This window comes from Anthonomus grandis, chromosome 12 (assembly GCF_022605725.1).
Source record: "Anthonomus grandis grandis chromosome 12, icAntGran1.3, whole genome shotgun sequence".
Classification (NCBI taxonomy): domain Eukaryota; kingdom Metazoa; phylum Arthropoda; class Insecta; order Coleoptera; family Curculionidae; genus Anthonomus; species Anthonomus grandis.
This window is the reverse complement of record NC_065557.1, coordinates 13,297,122-13,310,848: the sequence shown is the minus strand read 5'-3', so window position 1 is coordinate 13,310,848 and position 13,727 is coordinate 13,297,122. Positions and strand designations below refer to the sequence as shown.

General features: G+C 34.2%; 1 protein-coding gene across 4 annotated transcripts in view; it reads right to left on the bottom strand.

The window, feature by feature from the left end:
- LOC126742702 (zwei Ig domain protein zig-8-like) overlaps nucleotides 1–13,727 on the bottom strand; it is a 389,553-nt gene that overhangs the window by 370,756 nt on the left and 5,070 nt on the right. The gene's annotated exons all lie outside the window — the stretch shown is intronic.

The window sequence follows — 13,727 nt, the reverse complement described above, 5'->3', positions numbered from 1 at the left end:
ATCTTATGATACTTTTTCCCAGTCAAAAATTTATCAATATTAAATTTAGGAAAGAATATTACGATTCGAGTAACTTGCTTTAACTGTAACCTAAACTTCATTTTACTCCAGATTTAAGGGATCTAGAATCAGTCAAACATCCAGAAACTGAAACTCTCTGAGTACGATTTGATAGATAGCCCTTGCAATTGCACCCCTCAAACCCTATTTATTGAGCATAAACAACAGTATTCTTTAACAAAATTCTTTAATATATCAAATGAAGAGCAAATACCATTTAACAACAATATTACGATATCTTTTTTTGTAAGTTCTTTAACTAAAGATAATGTTGTTTTTATTAGTTTAAAGATTGCACTTTGGAATTAGCTTTAAACTTCAAAATCTGACCTAATGACGACCTAAAAACTACATCTTCCAATATTTTCACACGTGATTTTGCTACCTAGGTCATTATTTTAAAGTACTTATTTCCGATATGTAAGTAACTTCAAGATAATTCCCAAAACGACACATTCAAAATAAATTTCCACTTTTCCGGTTAGAAAAATCCTTAGAAAATGGATCGTTTCGTTTCCTAAACTTGACGTGAACGTTAAATCTCATAGAAGCCGGCCGCATCTGGAAGGGACTGGGCCGCTGTGCAAAGGCCATATTTAAATTCCCGCCTGGATGCGATCTTTACCGGTCAGTTTTCCGCTATACGCTCTCGAAAATATGCTTTCCTGGATGAGAAACGTGCGAAGAATTTCCGAATACCTTTTACTGGGCCGCCTCATTCCGTATAAATAACGCCTTTGTACGAACGGTATCGAGGCCGCGTAATTTTCGCTGAGCACATTTAATTTTAAAACGGTGCCTGGAGTCACTAAATAATCATCGATCGATCGAAGGACTTTGAGATTAAAATTACATTGGATAGTGTTTGATGTTTTGTTCCGTATAATGAAAATCAATTTTCAATCAGCCCATTCATAATGTTAAAATAAGACATCGTTTTTGAGTTAGGTTTTGGTTATATCTCTGTAATATCCTTACGATATCTGCCCAAGAACGTCTCATTGACTTATTTGTCATTATTTAATTAGAATGTATACAGGTTGGAGAACTAAAACATCAAATCTCTCGTCGACGATAGGTATTTGCTGTTTTATTTTTTGACTGAGAGACCCTGTTTATTTTCTAAAGAGTTAAACTATTTTTCTTAGTCATTAAGGTGAAATTTATCGGTCGGGCCGAAAAGAGGGTCAGGATATTTACAAAACTAAAGCTAGCTCAGCGGTACCGTAAGTAACCAAATACGGTTTACACTTAGCGTTTCCCCTCGGGAATTATTTTTATGGGTTTCGATAAAAGAGTCTGAGATAAATATTTGGTTTATCAAATTCATTTAAGTTTTGGTCACTAAAGAGTGAAGTTATTTAATAAAAATAATAAAGGGTGTTGTGGCGTGAAATAAGCTGTGTTGCTTTAATGTAGTGTTTTACTACAAGAAAGGGTGAGTGTTTTCACAGAGTATGCTTATTTCTATCTTATTGATTACACCGATATTTTACCTTTTTAATAAAAAATGTGATTAATGAAATATTTTGATGACCGATTGTTGCTTGTCTTGCTTGTGTTGTTGTGACGATTGTTTATTGTTTCTTGTTAAGATACTGAGCTGGTCTGGGACCATTACACAGCTCGTTGTATCTGAAGAGGACCCTTGCGTTTTGATGTCCATTGCACCCCTCAAAGTGTATAAAGTGTGTTATCGTCAAATGGTCTAGATCGAAGATTGCTGTCTCAATCTCATGTTTTATGATAATGTTTTTAATAGCATTTTGGCTACGGCTTGTGAGTAATGTATTACTCACGTTTTGACATATTGAACGATTGTATACCATTCAATATCAGTACGTTGTCGTTACCGATTGTTAAATGTCCCAACATTTAACAATCGGATAAAAGTAATAAATTGTTGAATAATGAATTTTGGGATATTTAAGTAAAGTGGTTAAATGTTGGTGAACATGAATTAAATGGGGATCGTAAAAGTAAAATCACTGAGCAAGTTTAAAACATATTAATTCATATTTTTCCTACTCGTATTAATGAGTTTTGCTTAATTTTTTTTAATAATTAATCTTACGGGAATAAATGTGCTCAGGTTACTTTTATTATTTCAGGTCTACACGCCACCATTTCTACTTTGGAATCGCCCAAGCGCCCAGTTGTTTTACAAGGTGTTCTATTTTTATGTTTTATTTTGATTATTTTTGGACCATTTTGAATTTATTTGACGTATTAAAAATTATAAAATTATTTAATTGATACTCACAGGTTTTAACTATTAAATTTTTTACAGAATAAGAATAATAATGTGACTGTGTATAAATTTTAAAGCGCTATTATTGTTTCTTATTATTATGGCTGTTTGTACTCCTTCTGAAAGATGTTTTTATATACAATTCAACAGTACAATGTATAGTTTAAGGGCGCATGATCAAAAGACCCTTTATATCTCAGATTGATTGGGAATGTTTGTGAGTTAAGTTAGAGAAAAGTGAGTGCTAGTCATCATACTTCAGACCACTTGAAATTTTTATGGGATACTATTTATAATATCCTGAAAACTAAATGATATTGAATTTTCAATATCAATTTCGAGGTTTTTAAAGTAGTACCTACCCATGTTGAATACGCCTAATGCAAGCATAAGTCGACTTACTTTAGAACGGCTCCCAATTCGCAATTTTTCGACGCGACGACGTTGCAAATTGCAACGCAACGTTATCGTTTACGTTGTCTTAACCGTAGAGACAACCCCGTTTTACACCAATTTGAAAGAGATTTTTTTTTATCTCAACGTTACGCAGTGACTACCCGTTAACTTTCTAAACGCTTTTGCAATGTTTTTAGGGTTACTGTTTTTTGGACGGATGGACGCCATAGCGACAGAAAAATTAATTACTTTTTTAACAATAAACTAATCGATAACTCCAGTAGGCAGCTACTCCAAAAATACAACCTTTTTAATCCATCTTTTGAACAGTCCTTATTAATATTTGTTTTATATGAAGTTTAATGTAGTGAATTATACGGGTAAAATACCCGTTTTGAAAGATTTACAAGCACTTAATTTATAAACGCAATATAGTTTACTGTGAAAAGATTTTAGTCTTAAGTAACACGCGCGCTCTAAATTTATAGCGGATTTCGAAAAAAAAATAAGTAATTCTTTTTATAAATTATATATAAAAAACCCGCTGTCGTTGTCCCTGGTTGGCCTGAAGCAAGAGAAAGAACGGATGGACCCATCCTAAAATTTCAATATTTCAATTATTGTTTGCAGTTTGTTGCGCGTATGCAGCACGTTTTTTTTACAAACTTTAATAAAGAAAAACTTTAACTTTTACAAAAAAATTCATAGGCTCTTCGAAAAATATAAACTCAGAATATAATGTTAACAATACATTCTAAGTTCTCATTGCTCCTGCTGCTATATAAATCCTAAAAAATAAAACTTTCTAAAATTTACCTTTGTTTTCAAACTGGTTAGTCACTTTGCGTAAAAAAAGGCTATAAAGTAGGATAAAGGAACCATGAAGAAAACCATTTACAAAAAGTAAACCCAGTATTTTATAATTTTAAATATGTAAAATTTACTACAAACCTTTTCACTGCTATCTTCCGCAACTTTCATTGATTCTACATAATCCATGTCATCTTCAGGTAAGGTAGTTGTAGGCGTTTTTGCTTTCATTGCAAATTTTTTTTTGCGTCTGTAGTAAGTCGCAGAATATTTAAAGTCTTTATATATCTTAATTTTTTAAAGAAAAACGCAAATAATTAAAATCCCAATAATTCCAAGCAAAAAAAAGAATTATAAAAATAAAAATATAGATTAAGTAGGTTATGTTGAATTAAATATTTTTTCTTCCTCTTATTCTCTCTACCTTTGTTTTTACCAATCTTCTTCCTAAAACTCCTAACATGTCAAAAAGCTCCCTCTACAGCGAAAAAATTTTGTTCGAAATTGAAATTAAGAATGTTTAGTCAAAAATAAACGTCGTTGCAAAACCAATTAAATTTTGAACTGAAAACAACGTCGCAACTAGTGATAATAAGAGTAATCTCAACTTAGGTGACTGCATATTGTTACTTGGTCTAGGTTTTACACAGTTCCTTTATAATAGTGTAAATAGATAATATGTACCGCATCAGCCCATTTTGGTAGTTCAACTGCAATAATGTTCTTTCTTTGTTCCTCAAATGTTCACATACTGATATTCAAGTGCAGCTCACATCATTATCACACACCCTGCTTCTTGCTGAGAGATTGTAGTGCCACTTTCTGTAAGCGCCTTAAATTGCATTGCAATTTATCTGCACGTTTCCTTCCTATTGGAAGCTGGCTAGGGTGTGCCTAATATTTAAAAAAGGAGAGATTGCTGTTATTGCCGATTACAGGCCAATTTCTGTTCTTAGCAGCTTTGCAAAAACATTTGAGAGGGTCCTGTAGGTACAACCGCATCTTTACACGGTTTACCGAATTTTTTCCACACAGCAGCATGGCTTTATGCCTCAGCGTTCTTCATTGTTCAATCTGCTTTAACTGACCCAGTTCTTGAGTGATATAATTGACGATGGCAGAATGTACTTAGTGCTTCACCATTCTAGTAATTTTTTAAATTTTAATGTTTCTGATATGCCTAGGTAATGAATTATACAATTTTGACCCTAAAAATTTAATCTATTTCCGAACTCACTATAGCATATGGGAAGAATCAGTTGCTAATCTTCGTTAGATCTAGTACTTTGGCTGTGATTTATTGGATATCTATTTTTTTATGATTGTGCATGAAGCAACAAACAGTTATACAGAATAAAGTTCTTTTATTTATATAGGTTTCATTATAAATTTCTTGAGTAGGGTATAAATATGGTTTTTTAATAATTATTTTATTCTGCATTATCTGAAGCGGACTTAAGAGTTGTGAGACATACTGCCCCAAAGAAATATTCCATATCTGAGTATTGATTCCACAAAACTTGGTATATGGTTATAAGCATACTACTGTTTAAAATATTTCTAATGGCGTAAAATTTGTAAACTAGAAAATATAGCTTTTTTGTTAAATGTGCAGTGAGTAAATTCCATTTTAAGTTGCCGTCGATGATAATTTCCAAATACTTTACACTTGATGCTTCATCAATTTTACCTGGTAGATTTTAAATATCTGAGTATGAAAACAATAATCAATTTTTTCTAGTCCTTGAAAATATAATGTAGTTAGTTTTTTACATATTTAAAGTTAATTTATTGTGTACATCAAGCCATTTTTACAGGCGTAATTCCTCTTGTAGCACTCCTCCCATGTATATCCATCAAAAGCAATAACGGTGTCATCAACGTATGAAATGATAACACCATTTATGTTTAAATTTGTAATTGAGTTGATATATAAAATAAATAAACAGGGGACCCAGAACAGTTAATTGTGGAATCCCAATTTGTATTGTATATGGATCCCTTAAAGTGTTATCTCTCTTAACATACTGCTGTCAAGATAGTTCTCAAAGACTCGTAACACGGAACCCCTCATCCCGCTCTTCACAAGGACGTCAAGAAGCTGCGCCCTGAATTATTATGATATTAATTTAAATGCTTCTCTAAAGTGTTATAACACGGTTATTAGGTAATTGAAATTGAAAGGTTGTAAGTATATAAGTGTTCTATAAAAATTAAGAGATTACCTTTTATTATTAATTATTTTGTTTTATGAAAAATTGCTAATGAGTTTCTGAACGGAAAGGTTATTATGTTTTTAATAATTTAAAAATATAAATGTTAATTATTTTTAATTTTAAGTTTGATTTAATAGTATAGTCGCCAACTTAAGTCGACACTCGTATTATAATATGAATAAATCTCAAATGAGAATTAAAACAATTATACTCTATTTCAGAAGTGTGTAGAGCAATAAAACCTCATTAGGTATGCAAAAGTGGTACCTGGTGATCCACCAATATTTTATGCCACTACCTTAGTTGGGTATTAGTTCCAATGTAAAATTCTTTCTTTTCGTTGATTGCAGGTAGTGCCACCCGGTTTTGGGTCAATTTATGAGTTTTGCCCATTGTTACCCACTGATAAACATTGAAAACGGTTCGCCAAAGGCGTGCAACTGGGACTTGTTTTTTACCTTATAATTAATGTACTTAAATGCTATTTTATTTTAGAAAGTTACTTTTGTTTAAATGGAATAATATATTTTTTTCACAAATTTATTGAACATAATATGTAGAGTAAAACAGTTGAAAATGTCACTTTTGGATCTGGCACTTTTTGAACAGTGTATAACAATTTTAAATTATAATAGATTGTAGTCTAAGGATCGACTGTCTGATCGATGAGGTTGTCAAGATCCCACATTTTGTCCTCTTGCTTAATTACATGCTGGACTGCTTTTCGCCAATTCTCTGGTGTCGCTTCCGTAATGGCTTGATCAAACAGTAGCTTAACATCTTTCATTTTAAAAGTCGTGTTTTGTCTTGCTACAAATCCTTTTACCTGCGCCCATATCAGTTCCATAGGATTTAGTTCGCAATGATATGGCGGTAAGCGCAGTACAGTTATATTATATTTTTCGGCTATATCTTCCACGGCGTATTTCATGAAACGAGTTTTGTGTAAGTTTGCTATTGCCAGCAGTTCTTTTTTTTATCAAATTTGCTTCAAACGCAATGCCTTTTGCAGTTAGCCAATCGATAATTTCTTGCTTTCTCCAACTTGAAGTTGGAGTCTTCTCTATTCGCCGTGAATGATAGCTTGCGTTATCCATAACCACCACCGAATTAGCCGGAAGAAATTTTATCATTTCACCAAAATAGTCCTCGAAAACGTCTGAGTTCATGTCTTCATGGTAATCTCCTGTGCGAGTCGACTCAAAGGTTAGCAGACCTTCTTTTAAAAATCCCTCTTCGCTTCCAATATGTGTGATTATAAGTCTTTTTCCTTTTCCCGAAGGTACTTTAATACCCGTAGACAGGCCTTCTATGAAAGCTTGGCGAGCACTGGTTATATTTTTGTCTTGCCACATTTTTTGGACTCTATAACCTTCGTTAATCCACGTCTCATCAAGATAAAAAACTTTCTTTTGCTCCCTGCGGTACTGCTTGATACTTCTCAAGTATTGTCGTCTCCAACAAACAATTTCGTCGCTCTCCAGTAAAAGTGCTTTGCGGTTATGCTTTTCGCAGGCAAAATACATATTTTTTAAAGTTTTCCATAAAATTTTTCTACTTATCAACGGAATACTGTCATCTCGGCCAAGCTCCATTAAAATTTTGTCTAGGGTGGGTATTTCCTTTTTAAAATAAAAAGAGTGAACTTTTCTTCGAATTATAAATTTACCATTTTCATCAAGGACTTTTGTAGGTCGTCCTGGCTTTTGCTTGGGAGATTCCACTTGACCTGCTACTTTTCTTTACCGCAACAATTTGAAAATGGTGGACTTTCCAATTCCACTCATTCGAGAACATTTTTCAACAATTTCTTGCACAGTAAAACTAGGGTAATCGTGTTTTATGCAATCATGTACATTTAAAATAATAACTTTTTCACTCAGCGATAGTGCAGAATTTTTAGTACATCTTTTCGTTGGACTGAATACCTCCATTTTTTAAATATTGGGATAATAATATTATGATTACACTACAGCGTAGCAGTGACTACTAACGTTTAAAATATGATTTAAAAGTATTTATAGTCTGTATATATTACCTGACCCCATTTTTGCATGTTACAAAGCGTTAAAAGATAGGTACCTATACAAAAGGATTAAAAGTATTTATTTAGTATTTAATCTCTTTCAAAATAAAGGCATTTAATCCGTGAAAATTAAATTCATAAATATTCTAAGTACCTGCGCCTATGAACTACCACGAAATGTAGCCAAACAGAACGGAATTCCCCAGTTTATTGCTCTATACACTTCTGAAATAGAGTATAACAGATTTAATTTACCCCATAGGGTAATGTTGTATAAGAGTAAAAATGGCCGAGAAGTGTGCATGGGTTGGCGATCTAATTATTGGTGCTTGATAATTAGTATTTTGTGAGGTACCTGCGAACGTTACAGGTTGGTACAAGTTATTGTATGTTTTTTTAGAATATTGTTGTTTGTGTGGCTAAAATTTAGCAAGAAGTAGGTTAATAATGAAGATATATAGCAAAATCTAAAATTATCAACATATGCACAAGAGTACACAGTGCGTCCTCTTAGACTTTGCGGTACGTACTCTTATAAGTAACAAAGCTCTAGTGAATATAGCATATAAAGCAACGCTTTTTTTTCAGATTAACAAATTTGAAATATGAGTTGTTACAAAAGAAAAAGTGAGCGGAAGCTAGTGTTCACCGAAGGCAATATGGAAGAGATTAGGCAAAAAATTGCAGATGGTTTTAGTAAAAGATGTATAGCCAGAGAAATGGGAATCAATGAAGCAACACTAAGAAAACCGTTAAAAGCAGGAATGATCTCCAGCACCTTAGGACGATTCAAAACTGATATACCTTTAGATATGGTATAGGAGGGTGATTTAGCCCAACAAGTAAGGGACTGGATTTTAGATTTTATGGGATTATCAAGAAATATTTGACAATAGCGGCTTATAAGTTTGCTGAAGCTAACAAACTTCAACACAAGTTCAGCAATATTAAAAATATGGCAAGTGAATCGTCGGTAAAAGGGTTTTGTCAAAGACAAAAAATAGTAAATGGGTCGAATAATGGGTTTCAATAAAAGCCAGGTGGATCAATTTTTTTTAAATCTTAAGACTCTTTATGAAAAAAGAAACTATCTACCAAATTCATATACAACATGAACGAAATAGGGGTATTCACAAAACCTAATAAATTACCCAAGGTTTTATCCAGCAAAGGCAAAACACTGGTCGGAAAAGTAGCTAGTGCAGATCCGGGACAGCTGGTTACAGCGGTATGTTGTTTAAGCGTTACGGGGACATATATTCCTCCGGCTATGATATTTCCCAGAAAAAGGATGAAAGATCAGCTCTTGCAGCATGCACTCTGGGTTTAAAAACAAAGAATTCTTTTCTAAGTGGTTGCGGCATTTCAAGAGCTACAGCAAACCTAGTGCCGAAAATCAAGTACTGTTGATCCTCGACAACCATTCCTCTCACCGTGATCTAGATGCAATAAAATTTTGCAGGGATAACTATATTGATTTACTCTCCCTATGTCAATGCCTCATGCAAGCCACAGGATATAACTACTGGATGTTGCTTTCTTTGGCCCGTTAAAGTGTGCTTACAGTAGAGTGTGATAAGTGATGGTAAGTAACTCTGGTAAGGTAATAACGCAGATGCAAGTTGCCGGACTATCTAACCAAGCTTACACCAGCGTCGCCAATATTGGAAAATCAGAAAACTCATTTAGAGCTTCCGGATTATATCCCTATAATCCGGATCAGCTTAACGATAATGATTTTGCCCCTTCCTGCGTGACAGACGCACCTTTTAATACTCCAGACGCACCCATTAATACGACAGACGCACCCAATTATACAGAGAACAGCCAGCTTAATGATGAAGTTGTGGTGGAAACAAATGATCCCGAACCTTCCACGAGTATTGCGATACATGCAACACCTCCACCGTTGGATATTGCCGGCCTTAATATAGTCTGTGAAGACGGGGTACTTATATCAAAGAATTCATCTACTTTTGAGGAAGAAGCTTTAAATCGGTCGATCCCAGCTTCAGAAATTTTACCTTTGCCGCAAATAAAAGAAAAACCAAATCGCTCTAGATCAAGATCACAGAAATCCGAAATATTCTCTAGTACTCCATTCAAGGATGGAATTCAAGAACTTGCCGGAATTAAGAAAGGAAAAGAAGGAAACAAAATTGAAACAGCAAAGAGAAAACTAGTTGTTACTGGCTCAAAATCTCAGAAAACAAAAAAGGTAAAAAGAAAATTAATAAAGGTGTCGAAAAGGAAGAGCTTTGCCCAGGATGTGGAGAATTGTACTCAGAATCATTTGAAGATGATGACTGGATTATGTGTTTGGTGTAACCGTTGGTAGCATGAATCTTGCACCACATATGTAATGGGAGACTTTGTTTGTTTTAATTGTTCAGAGTGACGACTTTAAGTAGATACTATGTTTTTCATTTTCTTTTAAGGAATATTTTTTAATTTTGTATTACTTTCAATAAACTTACCTTTTCTATATAAAATCTTTTAATTTTATTAGTAAACAATCAAATATAACATGACGTGCAACCATATTTTAGAGAAAGATAATAATAATAATAATAATATAATAATAAGCCTTTATTTCCAACAGGCAACTTGCCCAATAACAGGAAACAGTTGCAAAACAATGAAAAATATAGTTAAAAAAAACACACACAAACAAACCTCAAAGAATGAAAAGAAAAGAAAAAAAGTCACAATCTCAAAAGTTATCCAAAAAATTAGAACAAATAACTATTAATATGATATAAAAACCCAATTATAAAAGTTTAACAAGATAAACATATATTCAACAAAAATAAATTAAATTAACTGCAATATACCTACTAACTATAACTTAAACACATGGGTCTTAATCCCAAGAGTAATGATCCACCAAGATATCGACAATCACATGAACCAGAGAGAAATTTATATCGCACATGTGACAGATCCGATTAAATATATAGCATATATATAGTGGCGATTTCAACAGGATGTTAGTATGAGGCCTTGGCAGAAAGAATGTTAGGGGATGTCTAGCATTAAGCCTAGGCACCGTGAAACGTACACCAGAAAGAAGTACAGGACTAATAATGAATTCATTCAGTAAACCATGAAGGAATTTTGCAGAGAAGATCATTCTTCTGAGATGTAATGGATGTAGATTGAAGCGTTCCAATAGTTGCCGATGATCAAACCCTTTTACCGGATATATGCTATCCTGCCTGAAGGCCAAAAACTTAGTAAATCTACGCTGAACAGATTCAAGGAGACCAACATGATTCTGATAGAGCGGGTTCCATATAATGCAGCCAAACTCCAATTTTGATCTCACAAAGCAACAAAAAAGCAGTCTTAATGTAGATTCCAAAGTAAAACTCTAAGAACTTCTAATTATGAACCCAAGCCTTCTCAGGGCTGACTTAACTATGTTGTTGAAGTGTGGAACGAATGTAAATTCAGAGTCAAAGATTATACCAAGATCAATAATTTGCTCTAATCTACTCAAAATAGTATCATTAATAAAGTAATAAAAATTTAAGGGTGTTTTTGATCTAGAGTAACTGACCACACCACATTTAGCCGCATTCAAGCCTAACCTGTTAACAGCGCCCATACCTCCAATGTATTTAGACAGTTCTGAAGAAAAACACAATCCTCCAAACCATAAACATTTAAATATAGCTTCAAATCATCGGCAAAAGCCAGCCTATGACAAGTGAGTGACTCAATCAAGTCATTTATAAAAAAACTAAACAGGAGCGGACCCAGGTTCGAGCCCTGTGGCATACCCGATGTTACGTTAAAAAGTTTTGATTTAAAGCCCTCATATTCAACATATTGAGATCTACCAATCAAGTAAGAATGAAATAAATTCAATATTCTCCCTGAAGAACCATACTGAGTTAATTTATGCAGCAAAATATAGTGATCTATCCGATCAAAGGCTTTTTGGAAGTCGGTATAAATAACATCGACTTGAGTATTAACATCAAGTGATTCACAGATGTGGCTAGACAGACAGGATAAGTTAGTAACACAAGATCGCCCGCTGAAAAATCCATGCTGGTCTACAGAGATGATTTCTTTTGCGTGACTAAATAGCGACCGATTCAGGATAATTTCGAAAATTTTTGAGAAGTTACAGAGTAATGCGATTGGCCTGTAGTTCACAATTTGATCAGAGTCCCCAGCTTTTAAAATATGTATTATTTTAGCAGTCTTCCAAATTTCAGGGATTTGTTCTGTTGACAGTATTAAGTTGAAAATGTAGGTCAGCGGATCAGCCAGGACACCAATGCAATCTTTAACCAAGAAGCTAGGCACACCGTCTACACCAGATGTTAACCTATTTTTGAGTTTTTTACTAGCCAAAATAATCTGGGAAGCATCAACGTTGGGAATGTCAAAGTGAGGCACATTATCAGACGCCGACGAATGGTTAATGAAATTTGATTGTATAAATGCCTCACCAAAGAACAGTGCAAAAGCATAAACTATGTCTTGTGGGTCTTTAATTACCACGTCACCGGGTAGCCTCATCATACCAGGAATCCTGGTGCCAGCCTTCGTAGAACCAATAAAATTCCAAAAGCTAGATGGGTCCAAAGAAATATTCCTTTCGGTGTTTGATATATTCAACTTATATTCATTGCGTATTTGTAGTTTAATAAGGCGTCTAAGAGAATGGAATTAATTTTGAAAGAATGGAGAATTGTACATTTTAAAGTCCTTGAAAGCCTTTTCTTTCCCATAAATGTTCTTAATCAATTCTCGAGAATAATAATTTGGAAATCTTCTTTTACGTTGCTGCTTAAGAGGAATGTGTGCGGCAAATATGCCATTCAATATATCACATAGGGCTCCACATGCATCATTAACGTTAGAGGACAAATACACAGTAGACCAGTTAGCTTTAAGGATCGAGTCATAAAGGAGATGGAAGTTGGCCTTTCTAAAATTAAAAGAATGAGATAAGTTTTTATTGAGCTGAAAATTATGGACACGTTGGCCTGAGACAGTAAAATCAATTTCCAGTGCAGGGTGATGCAAATCCTCCAAGACAAAAGGCACGTCACTACGCGAAACAGTACAGGTGAAGTTAGATAAAACAAGATCCAATAGTCTGTTATTATAGTTTGGGATGTGATTACACTGAACAAGATTAAAAGTGTTAGCAAAATTATTCACAGCAATAGACTTTTGACTAACATGATTACCTGTAGGTGAGTTAATAGAGAAATCAGACACGTTAAAATCGCCCACTATTATTACATTATGGTTTAGCTTTGATATTAAAAGTGTAAACTGATCCAGAAATTGCTCGAAAATTACAGATGTGATAGATCGTGGGATGTACAAAACAATCATGTAAAATATCTGTAACCTGATAGTAAATTTACAGCCAACAACATCGATAGAGGGCGCAATATTGTTGCAAAAATCAGCCAAACTATTTTTTTCAGAAACAATGTTTTTAGAAACTCCACAGAGAACTGCGCCACCACGTGTGGCAATAACGGATTCAAATTTTCGGTCCGACCAGTAAACATCATAAGTCTTTGGAAATATTTCACCACTAGATATCTCTGGCCTCAACCATGTCTCGGTGATGCATATGGTGTGAAAATCCTGAGCAATAGCGGCAAGAAAAAAAGTCTCGGTTTTAGTGTTGACCACGAACATTTTGATAAAAACAAGTTAAGTGGGCATCACTAGCATGTGCAAATAAAGGCGAATCTAGTTTTTTGCTACAATTCTGGGGGAACCATTGATGCATCTTATATAAAGATTATTACTCTTTGCGTCGCTTTAACTCCGATTTGGCTGCCTTAAGCTCATTGCGCTGCCGAGGCGTCATGTCCGTCTCGATGAAGAATTTACCGACAGTCTTCAATTTGTTCTTCAAAACAAGCCTAACATCGTCTGTACTACCAAGGATCACCCTAACAGCCTGACGCCCGTTACGATTCGG